General features: G+C 34.9%; 1 non-coding gene and 3 pseudogenes across 3 annotated transcripts; 1 reads left to right on the top strand and 3 right to left on the bottom strand.

The window, feature by feature from the left end:
* Nucleotides 1-648: 648 nt before the first annotated feature.
* LOC145566197 (glutathione S-transferase U9 pseudogene) lies at nucleotides 649-1,533 on the bottom strand (annotated as a pseudogene). Its single transcript, XR_014095380.1, has 2 exons — nucleotides 1,139-1,533; nucleotides 649-1,016 (listed from the first exon to the last, which is right to left on the bottom strand). The product of XR_014095380.1 is annotated as a glutathione S-transferase U9 pseudogene (transcript).
* A 3,245-nt stretch (nucleotides 1,534-4,778) lies between these two features.
* On the bottom strand, nucleotides 4,779-8,951 carry LOC145567299 (pentatricopeptide repeat-containing protein At1g74600, chloroplastic pseudogene; annotated as a pseudogene). The gene is made up of 2 exons (XR_014095546.1): nucleotides 6,131-8,951; nucleotides 4,779-5,049 (listed from the first exon to the last, which is right to left on the bottom strand). The product of XR_014095546.1 is annotated as a pentatricopeptide repeat-containing protein At1g74600, chloroplastic pseudogene (transcript).
* Nucleotides 8,952-9,093: 142 nt separating this feature from the next.
* On the top strand, nucleotides 9,094-9,174 carry TRNAL-CAG (transfer RNA leucine (anticodon CAG)). The gene has a single exon. It is a non-coding gene; the product is annotated as a tRNA-Leu (tRNA).
* A 762-nt stretch (nucleotides 9,175-9,936) lies between these two features.
* LOC145566196 (cation/H(+) symporter 13-like) lies at nucleotides 9,937-14,021 on the bottom strand (annotated as a pseudogene).
* Nucleotides 14,022-15,569: the final 1,548 nt, after the last annotated feature.

Genomic DNA, 15,569 nt, shown 5'->3' with positions numbered 1-15,569 from the left:
AGTCTGCATTAATGATGAAAAATGAAAATTTTATGTGTAAGTTGATAGGGGCTCTAGCTAGCACCAATTTAGAACCCTTCGCTAGGGCCTAGAAAAGTATCATAAATCGATACTGAACATCCCCTTATACGTACCTATAAAGAATTCAACCGTGTCATCAGTCAGGACCTACGGGCCAAGGGACAGTCTCAGGTAGACAACTTCTATGGTGTGTAGGCCTCCCAATTCGGTCAGGAGAGAAGATACAGAAATATGATTTGTGGGGTCTTTTTTCTCTGATTTGACTCAATGATGATAAAAGTGTTAGTCAAACTATTACAATTTAAGTAACAGAAGGATGCTAAGTATAAAAGCCTAAGCCTTAGATATTTTAATCACCAAACCTCTGCTATTAGCCAAACATAAAGAATTTACAATCCTAATTGATAATTAAGCTTACTATTCATAACCAATGTATAACAAACTGATCGATCATTCATCGTTACTCAAATTGACAACCATTACACAAAACTAGTCAAAACAAAGTATAACACAAACAATTTTTTTTTTTTTTTTTTTTTTTTTTTTTTTTTTTTTTTGTTGACAACAGCAAATAACACAAACAATTATACGTAGTATATTAGTAACTAGATTTCACTCTATTTTAACTCAAGTGCTTGCTTGATTAGTGTTAACAAACAACTGAAGCAAAGCCACCAATTTGCATGAGAAGGGGTGTTTCCTTGTACCACAGGCAAGTTCATAAGTGCATTCACCCATGAATAAATGAGAGGATGTTTTTCTTGGTCTAGTACCATCTTGCCGAGCACTTCTTCTTGAGCTTTGTACGCGCCAAATATTGCTATCAGTTGGATGTCTAGAAGTCCTAGGCATTCTTGCTTGATTGAATATGCATCTTTTGGGAAGAAATTGATCATTTCTTTCTCCATTATTGTCATGTATTCATGCAATTCACTAAGGGCCTTTTCACGTGCTTCTTCATTGCATATGAACAGATTTCTTATACTTTCCAGCATCTACAAAATATCAAAGGTTGATATGTGATTTGTAAGATCAAATTAGGCGTTAACTGTAACATTTATTAAAATAACGTGTTATTTTATTTAAATGGTGTTATATTATTTAAACATACACATACCTGGTTATGCAGGTAATTAGCCCAAAATCGAACCATAGCTCGTTCATACGGGTCATCAGGCAGAAGCCTCGGGGCATGATCCGGCCATGCGTCATCGATGTACTCTAGTATGATGAGCGATTCAGCAAGAGGCTTACCATTGTGAACAAGAACGGGTACCTTTTTATGTACCGGGTTGTACTTAAGCAAGGCCTGACTCTTATTTTGGAGATCCTCTTCAGCATATTCATAAGAGATGCCTTTAATTTTAAGGGCTAATTCTACCCTTTTTGAGAATGTACTAGCCCACATACCATATACCTTTACTTGGTTTTCTCCCTCCATTTTTGTCCTTTTTTCTTAGTAAAATGTGTTTTTTCTGAGCTTAAGAATGGAAATTTATGGGTTTTTTTTTTTTTTTTCAACGACCATAATCACACCTAGTATTTGATTCGGTATATGTTATAGTATATCCTTTAACTAACCATTAAATTAAACCATAAGTCATGTTCATCGTATCATGTAATCAATGACCTCATGAGCTTGATTATCCAATTTTCTTTTCCATCAAGGAAAAGTCACAACCTACATTTATTTATTATTTTAAATTAAAGTAAGAAGCATCGTGTTATCGCCTTATCGGGTTAAAACCATACATGGGTAACTCAACCCGAATTATCTAGTCCTAATTTTCCTTTCTTTCCATGATCAAGATGCAATTTCCATTTTAATGCTCTCACTTTCCTCTTCGACTTATGTTATAACAAATACATAATTACAAGTTTAAGTCGAATACTTCAGTTAAAGTCTTAAATACAGAGGTTACATCAGATCAACTTTCAAAACTAAATTTTCATTTCCACCAATTATGTCTTCCCTCTAAGTATTTGATTGGTGAAAATATGGTAAATGTCTATATGATATACGAAGTATTTATGAAAGCAGAAGGGACTTTTGGTCATGTAAAGTATATGAAAAATTATTTTATTAGTGCCAGACCTGCCATTTAATACTATATATAGTACTATACGGAATAACCCACCTTAAAGCATCGAAGTCAGGATGGCCGAGTTAGTCCAGTTTCAGGTACTGGTCCGAAAGGGCATGGTTTCAATCCCATTCCTGACAACTTTGTTTGTTTTTCCAGTTCCTACAATATGATATTAAGGCCCAAAACACACCATTGATCAATGATAATCATGTGTAAAACTATACACGATACTAAGTATCTTTGGGAGAAAAACATTAGTTCAGTTACTTTTGCTGCAAGGGGTATATGTGGGTGTGTGCGCGGGGTGGGTGGTGGCAAGATTGGGGGAGCGGAGGGGGGGTGGGTTGTGGGGAGTGTGGTGTGAGAGTAATGGTTTATGTTCCTGGCTTCCTGCATTCCTTGTGATCATTCCCCAGATTCCCCACTTCTCTTTCTCCACCTACATGTTTCTCGATTTCTTGGCAATTCTACAATCATAATCTGTAGTTAGCTCTGACAACACAAGCAATTAAGGATTCTGGGAATTCATGATTCATCAATTTATATGTGCACACCTGGGGTAGAGTGAGCATTTCAGAATATCAGAGTGTCATGCTTGATTGCTTGAATATAATTAATCAGATGTGAGATGAAATGTGTTCCTAAATGAGGTTGTTAATAGCCTGTACCTGTGGGCTGTAGCATGTTTTCGTTATAAATTAATACTCAACTCAGAAACAGATTGATGCCTGAGATAGTCTTTGAGTCAGCTCCTGTATAGTTGTTCAATTAATTCAACAACAGCAAAAGTTCCAAAATCAGATTTTTCTTCAACGAACATCTTATTTGGGGCTGGGTTGGAAATCTTATATTCAGCTGCGTGTTTTTCATTCTTCATGCAGACCTACAAATAAATGAAGAATGTCAGTCTCACAGCTCATGTACCTGCACAGAAATGTATAGAAGACCAAATGAACTTTTGAACACTTAAATTTCCTTTAAAAGAAAAAAAAAAAAAAAAAACTGGTTTTTTAGCACCTGAAGGTAAAGATCCTTATTCGAAAGGAAGTCAGTTGCACCAGCTCAAAGTCAAAAAAATTTATTTGAAACGAAATCATATAGCTATTGAACAGATATTGATCTAGTGTACAAAATTTTATGTTGACTACATGACAATCTTCAGTAGGACAGCAGCAAATTATATTATTTACAAGCTCCCATTAAGACCATAAGACCCGACACCAGAAAAGTTCACCAGTAACTCCCACACCTAAAATTTCTAATCCAAATTGCATAAACTAACAACAGAAAATTATAGCATCCCTTTATTACATAAACTTATCATCTTGTTAGATTCAATCATTGGGATTAAGATTACCAATAAAACACAAAACGATCCCAGTTAAACTTGGTTGAACGTGACTACTGGGTTCAGGTCATCATGTTTAGACAGACAACCAAAGTGCATTAAAGATGTTACTCCTGAGTTTATACAAGTAGATGCACAGATGAATAAAGACATTTATTCAATAAATTTACACGATAACTTCCAATCACTGCTCACACAACATAAAAAATCAAGCCATATGTGTTAGTTAGTTTGAGAGAAGAAAGGTAATTCAAGGCTTATGTGTAAAGGGATATAAATGTGCGTTCTGGTCTGATACAGCTACTTTGTACTTCAGAAGAGGTCTTATATGGATGAGAAGATATAAATCCAGCTGAGCTAAGGGACTTTGTAAATCTGGTGTGCTACTCCTGCAGTTGACTACTCTAGACTGTTTACATGGATCAAACAGAGAATATTGTCACCCTATAAGAAGAAAGTTGTTCTGGCTGTCATTACAGCTGTGGTGTATCAAGTATGATTATATGAAAGGTTAGAAAACAAGGCTTTGAGGGATTTGAAGGTTACTATGATTGACACAGTTGTACAGGAATAATGAATACTGTCAAAAGCAAAATCAGAGGCATCGTGTAGAGAAAGGTTCCAAAGAGTGCATTACAAAAGATAGCTTGTTCCCCACACCACCCCCCCCCCCCCCCCCCCAAAAAAAAAAAAAAAAAAAAGATAAACCTCATCGATGTATACTATATTATTCTTCTTTGCTTAGCTTGGTATATGGTTCCGCTAAATTGACCTATCTGTGTACTGTAACCTATTTTCAATTGATCTCAATTACTTTGGTACATATCTTTTATTCTTCTAGCCAAGTGACTTACAATGTTGTTTGACAAGCCTGTACATGGTCATTGTTTAGAATAATGTTATTACAGACCTAACAATAGAATAAGAAAAAATATCTACCAATAAAAAAAAAAATGGTAGAATGAATGCAGCAGTTCATAGTCCTTAAAACACACAAGTATGTGTACATGACTTTCTGCAAGTTGCAGTGCATTGAGCCATCGAGGTTGAACTATGAGAATTTGCTGCATATAGAATACAAAAACTAATAGTAATAATAATAATAATAAGCCTTACCAGAGTCTATGAGACTTGGCATCAACAAATATGCCATTCTCAATCGGATGATCTCGCTGCAAGGCCACTGCGAAGATAGGCTTAGGAGTGACAAGAATCACGATACTACACCTTACCCTTGATTCTGATGAACAGAAATATTGCAGTCAGTGTTCTAAACCATTTTATTTAGCCAATATATTGAAAGAAAATAATCTTACCATATTCCATGCCAGCCTGCCAGGTATCTTGCAGATATGGGACACTGACAGTCAAGCAACTCTTCATTTGGGCCAAGTAATTTTGCATGACCATATTTATCTCTTTCAAATTAAAGTCTTCCCTCTTTACTTTTAAGTGCAGCTAAAATGCTAGGAGCACACAGGATGTACCTTACACTTCTCATCTTTTCCAATTGAAGTTACCTCTTCACATATGTTCCCATTCCAATTTGACACCATTAGCTACACAAGCATCCCAATTCCCAGAGAACTCTTCCTACAGATTGAAGGAAAAAAAATCAAGTAATGCAATAGTAACTGATATATGCTCACAAAATATCCATGACAGTCAATGCACACAAAAGAATATCATCTCAATAATCAAGCAATGGCCCATAAAGCCCAACCCAAGATCTTGTTCAAAGCCCCCTCCTCTCTCTCTCTCTCTCAAGTTTGATGTGATGCATCATTTATTCTGTCCACAAAAGAAACTGGTTGTGCAGCTGTCTACAGGGATCATAACGGTGATTGGATCAAAGGAATTCAATGGAAAGGGTTCACAACATGCTCAATCCATGCTGAGATCACTGCAATCAAACTAACACTAGATTGGATACTTGCACGACAGTGGGAACAATGATTTCATAACTGATTCTAAACAGGCAATCACAGAGATTATATAGCAACACCAACATTCAAAGCCAATGTCTACGGTAATTTACTGCAGGGAATTGCTTAGCAATCTACCAGGAGCCAGTATTACTTTTGAAGGGAGGAGTACCAACAAACTTGCTGATCTTTTGGCTAAGGAAGCGCATTTAAACTGCTCTCATATGTATCAAACTTTCTATTTATCAGCCCCTCCCCTGGTCTGTATAAATTTGCTACTTTCTGAAAAACTAGCTAGTAACTCAGGCACTGCTGATCATGTAAGCTATTTTCCTACTAGGGAATTAAACTCGGACCAGTAAAATAAAAAAAATAAAAAGTAAAATAAAATAAATAAATAAATAAAGCAACGCAGAAATTGAATCTAACACTGTGGGAAGCCAGGAACTACGGAAAAAAACAATTTTAAAAATATGAAATTAGTTAGATACCTATTGTCCCATGTAAATACCATTATTCTAAGCTTGGGCAATATCATAATAATGTATACTAGTATACTACCCTTTCAAATAGAAATCATTTATTTTTAAATTCCTTTAAGCCATAATTTCTTCAAGGCGTTATATAAGTGACTTAATTTGGAAAGGTGACAAATAGACAAATCAGTATTTTTTTCCACATAGTTTAACTGACAGGTCATTCAACCGTGACAAAACTTCGTAAAAATTTAGATGTTTAAAATTATATACCTCATTGATTTGGAATTGTACTAAAGTCAAGCCTTTTTATGTGGTATTGGAAAAAATGGAGACAAGAATAAGAAACCAAGAAAAGGATCACCAGCTAGGTTCAACTGAAGCATTACAGAAACCAGAACAGCGAGTCACACGAGGCTCCACCCAGGTTCCTTGGTTAACCTAGTTCCTTTCATTATATGTCTAATATCTTCCACTTCATCCCATTGCCCAATATCAGCACACATGTTTGATAATGATACATAAGCCCCAGCATTAGATGGCTGCAATTCAATAACCTTTTTGGCTGCTAGCCTTCCAATATCAACATCACCATGTAGTTTGCAGGCAGCCAACAATGTTCCCCAAATCAGGGCATCAGGTTTTATTGGCATGTTATGAATAAAACATTCAGCTTCCTTTAGTCTTCCAGAGCGACCAAGAAGATCAATCATACATGCATAATGACGAAGGTGAGGTTCAATCCCGTAGTCTTTGGACATAGAGCACAGATGAGAATAACCCTCTTCCACCAAACCAGCATGACTACAAGCAGATAAAACTCCAACAAATGTCACAGCATCAGGTTCCATGCCCTCGCGTGTCATAGCTTCATAAAGTTTTAAGGCCTCCGTAGATCTTCCTTGTTGTGCATAGCTTACTATCATAGTTGTCCAGCTAATCAAGTCGGGTTTTATTATCTGGTCAAAAGCTTTACGACAATCATTGACAACTCCACATTTTGAGTACATTGTAATTAGTGAACTACCAACAGAAACGTCAGACTCCAAGCCTATTTTTAAAATGAGGGAATGCAACTGAATCCCAATGTTGGTCATTTTTAAAAGAGCATCAGACCCAAGAATAGATGAAACTGTATATGAGTCAACTTGGAGATTAGCCACAAGCATTCCATGGAGAACAGACAATGCTTCTTGAATGTCTCCGGTTTGGGCATACCCTGAAACTATAGCAGAGCACATAACTTGATCTTTTTTAGAAATCATGTCAAACACCCTCCTTGCTAAATCTTGAGCGCCACATTTTGAATACATATTTACAAGTGCACCTCCAATGAAACTCTCCTCGCTAAGCCCTGCACGGAAAATGTAGCCATGAACTTCCTTACCAATTAAAGGAGTAACAAGTGAGGAGCAAGCGGTCAGAACTCCCATGAAAGTCACTTGATCTGGCTTGCTCCCTGCTAACAGCATCTCTCTGAACAACTTGATGGCTTTATGAGGATATCCGTGCTCAGCAAAACCAGAAATCATTGAAGCCCATGAAATGATGTCTCTATCAGGAAGCTGTAGGAAAACTTCATAAGATTCAAGCAAACGACCACATTTTGAGTACATGGTAAAGAGTGAGCTCCCAACGCAAAGATCAAATACCAATCCGGTTTTAAGCATGTAGGAATGAATCTGCCTCCCTGTGTATAGACAGTCTATGATGCTCAAAATACTTCCAATGGCAAAGCTGTCTGGTTTAGAACCATTCAACAACATTCTGCAAAAAAAGTTTATTGCTTCCTCGATTTTCTTATTTTGAACAAAAGAAGATATCATAACATTCCACAAACATTCATCATCATAGTTATCCTGCTCTAGATACAGCAGTTCAGATAAATGTATTTCTCCAGCTTTGGAATATGTACTAATCATAGAAGCGATCACAGCTGAATCAGCAGCCAAACCAGATTTAATTATCCATGAGTGCATTTGCATAGCTACATCTACCATGTATGACTTGGCACATGCACAGAGTATGCTAGTGATAGTATACTTGTTCACCTCAACACCAACTTTTCTCATTTCCCCAAATAACTTAATAGCAGAAACAACATCACCTTTTTGCACATAACCAGAAATCATAGCTGTCCACGAGACTACATTTTGAACAGGCATTCTGAAGAAGTTTTTTATGGCCTCATCCATAAGTCCACACTTGGAATATAAATCACTAATGCCAGTTCCTACAAACACGTCTTGCTCTGCACCATGTTTAATCACCAAAGCATGAATCTTCTTCCCCATATCATCATTTTCAAGTACAATACAAGCACCTAAAGCACCAGAGAATGTTATACTATTAGGAATTACAGCAAACCGTCGCATTCGATGAAAGAGCTCTATGGCCCTTCCATGATCCCCACTTTTCACAGCCCCATTTATCATGTTATTCCAACAAACCACATTCTGTTCATAAGGCCAATCATCAAACAACCGAAGTGCATCATCAAAACGACTATTCTTCGAAAAGAGTTCAATCATTCCAGAACGAACATACCCATTAGAAAAATACCCATCTTTCAGAGTCAATGCATAAACCATTTTACCATACAACAAAGGCCCTAAACCACTACAAGCAGAAATAACACTCCCATAAGTATACTCATTGCTTCCATTACCCATCGACCTCATACGACAGAAATATCTCCAAGCAAAATCATACAATAAATTATTATTATATCCCGAAATCATAATATTCCAAGAAATAAAACTTGGGCTAGGAATTTCATCAAACAGTTGGACTGCATCATCAATAGCAGAGAATTTCATATACCAATTGAGCAGAGAATTTGAAAGAAACATATCTGAATGAAAAAAGCCGATTTTCTTAAATGGGTATGTAAAATTCTTACATCCCAGATTGTATTCAACTTTGATTTGCCCCATGAAGCAAAAATCTGATAAGGGTCGATATAATTTCTGGGAAAAACATCAAAATTTGCAGGAAAATTTAATGGGTTTTCAAATGCAGCAATAGAGGTGATAAATTTGGCAGAAAAGAATCGTATTTTGGGTTTTTTGGAAATTTGATGAAGGGAATTCATGGTTAAAGCAACCTGCATAGTAGGCAGTTCATAATTTCAACTATTCATTGTGTTCATAATAATCCTAAAATAAAATAATAAACTTGATTTTTGTAGTTTATTTATTATTAAGATTATAAATTTTGATAAATTGGGCATAAAAGTCAGGATGGACGAGTTGGTCTAAGGCGCCAGTTTCAGGTACTGGTCCGAAAGGGCATGGGTTCGAATCCCATTCTTGACAATATAATGATTTTACTTTTTTATTTTTCTTTATTTTTGACAAAGTAATTGTTTAAATTATATTCCTAATGTTACTCATTCAATTTTCTCAAAACAAAGAAGGAAAAAAAAAAGGGGGGGGGGGGGGGGGGGGGGGGGGGGGTTGGGCATTTTACAATTTGAGCACCAATACATTACATAGTTACAGCATTTATTCTAGATTTGTTCATTGAATCATTGTAAAAGGTGTAAAATATATCTATATATATTCAATGAATCAATTCAACTATACAATATTTGGAAATTGGAATGTAATTTGATTTCTCATAAAGTTTGGAGGGCAACTCAAACTCCAGGATGCTCACTACAAAATGAAACATAATTACAAGATAAATCACAATCACATTTTAGCTTTTCTTTCACCACAAAATTGGTGTACCTTTCTAAATTTATCCGACCTCTCCATAATAACTTTTTCTACTAGGGTATGACTTCTTTGAATGTACACGAAGTATCATGCAATGTACGCCAACAATTTGTTTATGATTGATAAACTCCTCACTTGAAGTTTGAAATCCACTCAACTCCTCGATTTTTCTAGCCAAATGTACCAAAACCAATCGCATCGAATTACCTTCTAACAATTCAAAACCCAAAAATGCTCCCTTTGTTTGGAATCAATAGGCCAAGTAAGTATAACCTCTATGGTGATTCGTGTATCCCGTTTGTAAAAACTAACGCGATCAAATTTCTCCAAGAGATCGACATTAAACACTCATTTTGGTTAATCATACACTACTTGTAAATCATCCTTCGGTTCTTGTTGAACTACTAAAACTGAGAACCTAAAATCCGGAGTAGCTAATAAGTCACCAAGAATCCCTAACTCTGGATATTCACAAAACCCATCAAAAGAAAGTCCATATAGTGGTGCACATTCAAAGTCATGGTGTCTTCCTACCACAACTAAATCAATAACACCATTCATTGAGAGCAAAACATTAGTGGTGTCGGCGCCATCATTAACAATCACCTCCTTCAATGTCATTAGTCTCTCATTCTCCATTCTACCGGAAGCTTGAAAGTTCTTAATCACCTCATGATTTAAGGCATTATACTTATCTTGGTTCGGAGATTTTAACCAAAGGACAACTATCTTAACATGTGGATGATTACCAAATAGTCTAGTAAACGCGAGTTCTTCCAAGTCACCTACCCCTCCTATGAAGATAATAGCAACTTGATAAATATTTGTATCGATTATACCTAAGTGAGGATCGGCCCTATCTAGCAACAAGGCAACCGAGCATGGTGCCTTTTCGAGCACCATCTTATTAACTTCCCTTATAGATAACGAAGAGTCTTCGATTATTTTCCCTACCTTAGTCCATTGTACTTGCAAGTGAAATGGTAAAATTAGTAGGCTTGCCTCTTTCTCATAAGCAAGGCTACATATATCATTGTGCATTGTTTCATAGGAAGAAATGGATATGTAGTGCTTAAGGCGTGTGTAGCCTTTAGACTCACGTTCGAGGTTTAAGAAAGATTCAACTATCCGATTTGAAAATGCAATCTTTGAACGGAACATAGGCAATGACTTGACATGATCCAAGGGTGCCATGATAGGCATGGTGCAACGGCCGGTTAATGGCATAAGTTGGACAAAATCACGGGTATTGGCCTTGTTCGTGTAGGATGAAACGCCTCGATGAGACGTATAATTCCAGGCAAATTATCTTCCTTGTAAAGACATGTTAATGTTTGGAATGTATTGTTGTTGGTTGAATTTGTCACACTTGGTCTAAAAATTGAAGTGTATAGACTTAATGGTTCGTAGAATTGTCTAACTAGTGGCAATAATGCTCCAGATAAGATCAAAAAATGAAATATTGCTAATGTGTACTCTTCAACGTTCAACCACTGCAAAAATCAAATTAAATTTGTTAGCAAATCAATGATCAACCTAAGTACAATATACTAATAATAATATTTGAGCCTAATATGTTAACTATATTAAACTTCTTCGTTTCAAAAATCTATTTTAACCAGTAAATAATGTGTATATTCACGTACTAATTAATGCATTTAGTAAAAGTAAGATCTAAAGAACATGATATCATCACGACAAATAAAAGAGAAATTAGAGATTGATAACGTACGCCTTTGTCTCTCATAATCCCAATTGCAGCTACATCCAATAACCCTTTAGAAGATATGATGAGAGAAAGGGCCAAAGAGTTCCAAAAAGGTACCCCATATAGCCTTGAAGTAAAGCTAGTTCCCAAAAGCTTGCCAATATAACCAACAATCAACAAAAATTCTAACTCATAAGCTCTTTTGGTCAAAGAGAAAAAATCCGTTTTAAGCCCTTGCATTGCACAATACAAAGGGAAGAAAACACAAGAAGTAATAGCTTCCAATTTCGCTGAGAAAACAGACGACAAAGGATGTTCCGGTAAGGTTAAAGAAAACAAAAAAACCGGTAGCAATTCATCGAGCACTTCACCAATCCAAGCTACTATAAGAACAATAAAAAAATGTACATGAAGTGGGAGTTCCTCAAATTCCTTCCTTCGGGTGTTTGACTTATAATGTACAAAACAATTGGCCTAAAAACCAAGAACACTAGAATATAGTATCCTAGAGTGATGAACGCCTTTCTCGTTTCAAGTTTAGATCCATTAAAAAAAGGCGGTACAATAAAAGTCATGACTAAGTTTGTCACCATTAGAACAAGGTCCGGGATCAAGGCTATCGATGAAGCCATACGACCGATATCAAAATTACTTATGCCAAGGTCGTTTAGGTTGTGACATGTGACCATGAAGAAGGTTTGTGCATTAAGAGCCACCAAAATGAGGAGGCTTATGAAAGGTTTTTCGAGTAGTCGAATGGCTTTGAACTCGTTTGTTGCAAGGATTGCAAGAGCACTGAATACATAAGCGAGTGCTAAGCCAGATAAACTTATGATTATAGATTTCAATTGTAATCTTCTTATAATCACACCCATGTTTGTTTCTAATCCCACCATGAATTATTGTAATACGAAGCCTACCGATGACATTGTTTCTAGTACGTATAAAACTGTAGGTGGTAGCAGTTTGTGGTACTCGAATAATCGATTTGAAAATAATAGTCCCATTACAAGCACGCCACCCTGCCATAAACATAATTTAGAATTAATATCCAACTATTCTTGAATAATTTATCAAAACAAATCAAGAATTAATATAGAAAATGACAAAATGTAACATTCCGACCCCAAACAAATTAGAGAGGAGCCTATTGTCACGAAATGCGCATCAAGGGCCAACAACTATCCTCACAGACTAACACGAGTCCTTGCATTTTATCCCAAGAGGTCACCCATCCCAAGACTACTCCCAACCAAGCACGCTTAACTGTGAAGTATCTTGGCAAATGAGCTCCCTAAAAAGAAGATACACTTTATTGGTATGAATAGTATATTAAACTCCTTTAAAGCAATCATAAGGGTATTACAGAAAATGTTTCCAAGAAATTCCAATGTATATCTTCCAATCAAATTGGATGGTAAATTTTAAACAATTGAACGTTGTCGTGTCATCATCAACATCTATACTTATATATTAAAAAGCGTTCCTAAAACAGAATATGTTCCACGTGTCACAAAAAATGCTTATAACAAGAGTTGAACTCAAGACCAACAAATCTTAAGTTAAGAGTCTTACCATCTTAGCCATTTATTAAATTTGTTTTTTTATCCAACAAAATTATAGTTAACTTACATAAGTTAATTTGTATCTTATTATACTATTTGTTTCCATTATGTAATGATTGAGTTTGACAAATAAAAAATATTTATAGCAAGACTTAAACTCGAAACCAACAAGTCTTACTATCTAAACAGTTGAATTTGATTAGCAAATTAAACAATTACAAACTAACAATGCGGGACATCGCCCGGACCACACACTAGTTTTTTTTTAAACCACGCAATGATTGCCTTATATCAATAAAGTGTCCCTGTCATCATCAACATTAACATTATATTTTTCTAACAAACGTATGTAAACCATTATTTTTTTTTAGCTACATTAATAACCGCATACCAAACAAGCTAAGACGTTATAATTTGCAAAATTGATATGAAGAGTGTAATTTGTGGAATTCAAAATTGATCAGATTAAAATTTTGCGCATTCCAATCTAAAATAACTTGCATTATAGGTTTTTATTCCGTCCGTTTTCCTACTAAATTTAAATCAATTTTTAAGGTGACAAAATGCCCAATAATCTACAAACAACATTTAGAACATTTTAAATTTAAATCATTCAATTCATTTGCTGATTATACACCACCAAATTCTTATATGAGACGGCTTTATGTTTTGAGACTGCAAAAAGTCGCTATTTCAAAACAAAAGTCACCCATGTCTTACCTACGACCTGATCATGCAAGCCAAGCTACCATTATTTACATAGTATACATACCATTAAAAGAGGATTAGGCGGCAAATTAAAACAACATAGAAGAAGACAACAATAAAATTATCATCAATATATTGAGATATCATCAACATATATACATAAAAAAAAATTGAACAAGAAAGCTATAATAGAAGAATGAAGGTCGAATTTGAAAATGAAAACATACAATCATTTGAAACGTTAATGGCGTTTGAAGAGGCTTAAGCAAGTACCAAGTGAAGGTAGTAACACCCAAGATTATAGAAAGATTACACAATATAGTCGATGTGTACGTATCTCTAAGATATAATTCATTTTCCCAAAATCCTTTGTAAACTTTATGTGGTTCGACTTGTTCGCATAAAATTGTTGTGTCATTCCATGTACCTTGACTCCACCATTGTTCTGTACTCTCAGCCATTATGTGAATTACATTAACTTCTGCAATATTGTAACGCCAAATTCCTTTTCCAATCTCAAATCAAACTTTTTTTTATTTTTGAAATAATCCCAAATTGATTTTTTTTTTTTTCAGCCAAGAAATATATTTTTTAAGGTTAAAAAAAAATGAAATGATTAGTTTTGAAAAAAGAAAAATGATTAAATTGCTAAACTTGGGACATACTATTAGATATTTATATATATGATGGTTAGTACGAGATCTTTGTGAAAATAATAGCCGTCCAAGTTTTCTAAAGAAAGAAAATAAATTATGCTCGATCATGTGCCATAAATGGGTTAGGAATTTAAAAATAAAATTAAAAATTAAATAAATGAAACTAAAAATTGAATAAATAAAAAAATGTTGATGACATTATTTATACCGAAAATTAAGATATATATATATATATACTTTATAATTTGAGAAAAATACATTAATCACGGACTACATAATCATTATACGGTGCCTTTTTGGTGCAGCAGGCCACATGGTGTGGCCTGCTGCCATGTCAGCCAAAATAACGGAGTGGACGCGCTGAACTAAATGACTTTAATAGAATTTAACGGAGCATCACTCTAACACATACACGCACTCACTCTCACATATAAAAGCAATGACACACTTCCCAAAAACAATAAAACTGGAAATGGAAATCAACAAATTGCAAGGTAATTTTATCAAAATTTATATTTATACTGTTTATTATGTATTTCATCATTAAAATTTACAAGTAACCCCAAAAAACTAGCAATCCTAAAATTTACAAGTAACCCTGTAAAACTAACAAGTAACCCCTATAAAAATAATAACTATCCTTTTAAACTAACAAGTAACCCCTAAAAATAATAATTAACCCCTGTAAAATTAACAAGTAACCCCGGTTAAACTAACAAGTAACCCTTAAAGTAAACAAGTAACCCCTAAAGTAAACAAGTAACCCTAACAAAAATTAACAAGTAACCCCTATAAAATTAACAAGTAACCCCTGTTAAACTAACAAGTAACCCCTAAAATAAACAAGTAACCCTAACAAAAATTAACAAGTAACCCCTAAAATAAACAAGTAACCCCTGTTAGATTAACAAGTAACCCCGGTTAAACTAACAAGTAACCCCTAAAATAAACAAGTAACCCTAACAAAAACTAACAAGTAACCCCTAAAATAAACAAGTAACCCCTGTAAAACTAACAAGTAACCCCTTAAATAAACAAGTAACCCCCGTAAACCTAACAAGTAACCCCTATAAAACTAATAAGTAATACCTATAAAACCAACAAGTAACCCCTAAAATAAACTAACAAGTAACCCCTATAAAACTAACAAGTAATACCTATAAAACTAACAAGTAACCCGTATAAAACTAATAGGTAATACCTATAAAACCAACGAGTAACCCCTAAAATAAACAAGTAACCCCTGTAAACCTAACAAGTAACCCTTGTAAAACTAACAAGTAACCCCTATAAAACTAATAAGTAATACCTGAAACCTAACAAAAATTAACAAGTAACCCTCTAACTTAACAA

Source organism: Chenopodium album, chromosome 11, assembly GCF_948465745.1.
Source record: "Chenopodium album chromosome 11, dcCheAlbu1.1, whole genome shotgun sequence".
Taxonomy (NCBI): domain Eukaryota; kingdom Viridiplantae; phylum Streptophyta; class Magnoliopsida; order Caryophyllales; family Amaranthaceae; genus Chenopodium; species Chenopodium album.
Note: the sequence above shows the minus strand (reverse complement) of the source record. Positions and strands in the feature narration are given on the sequence as shown.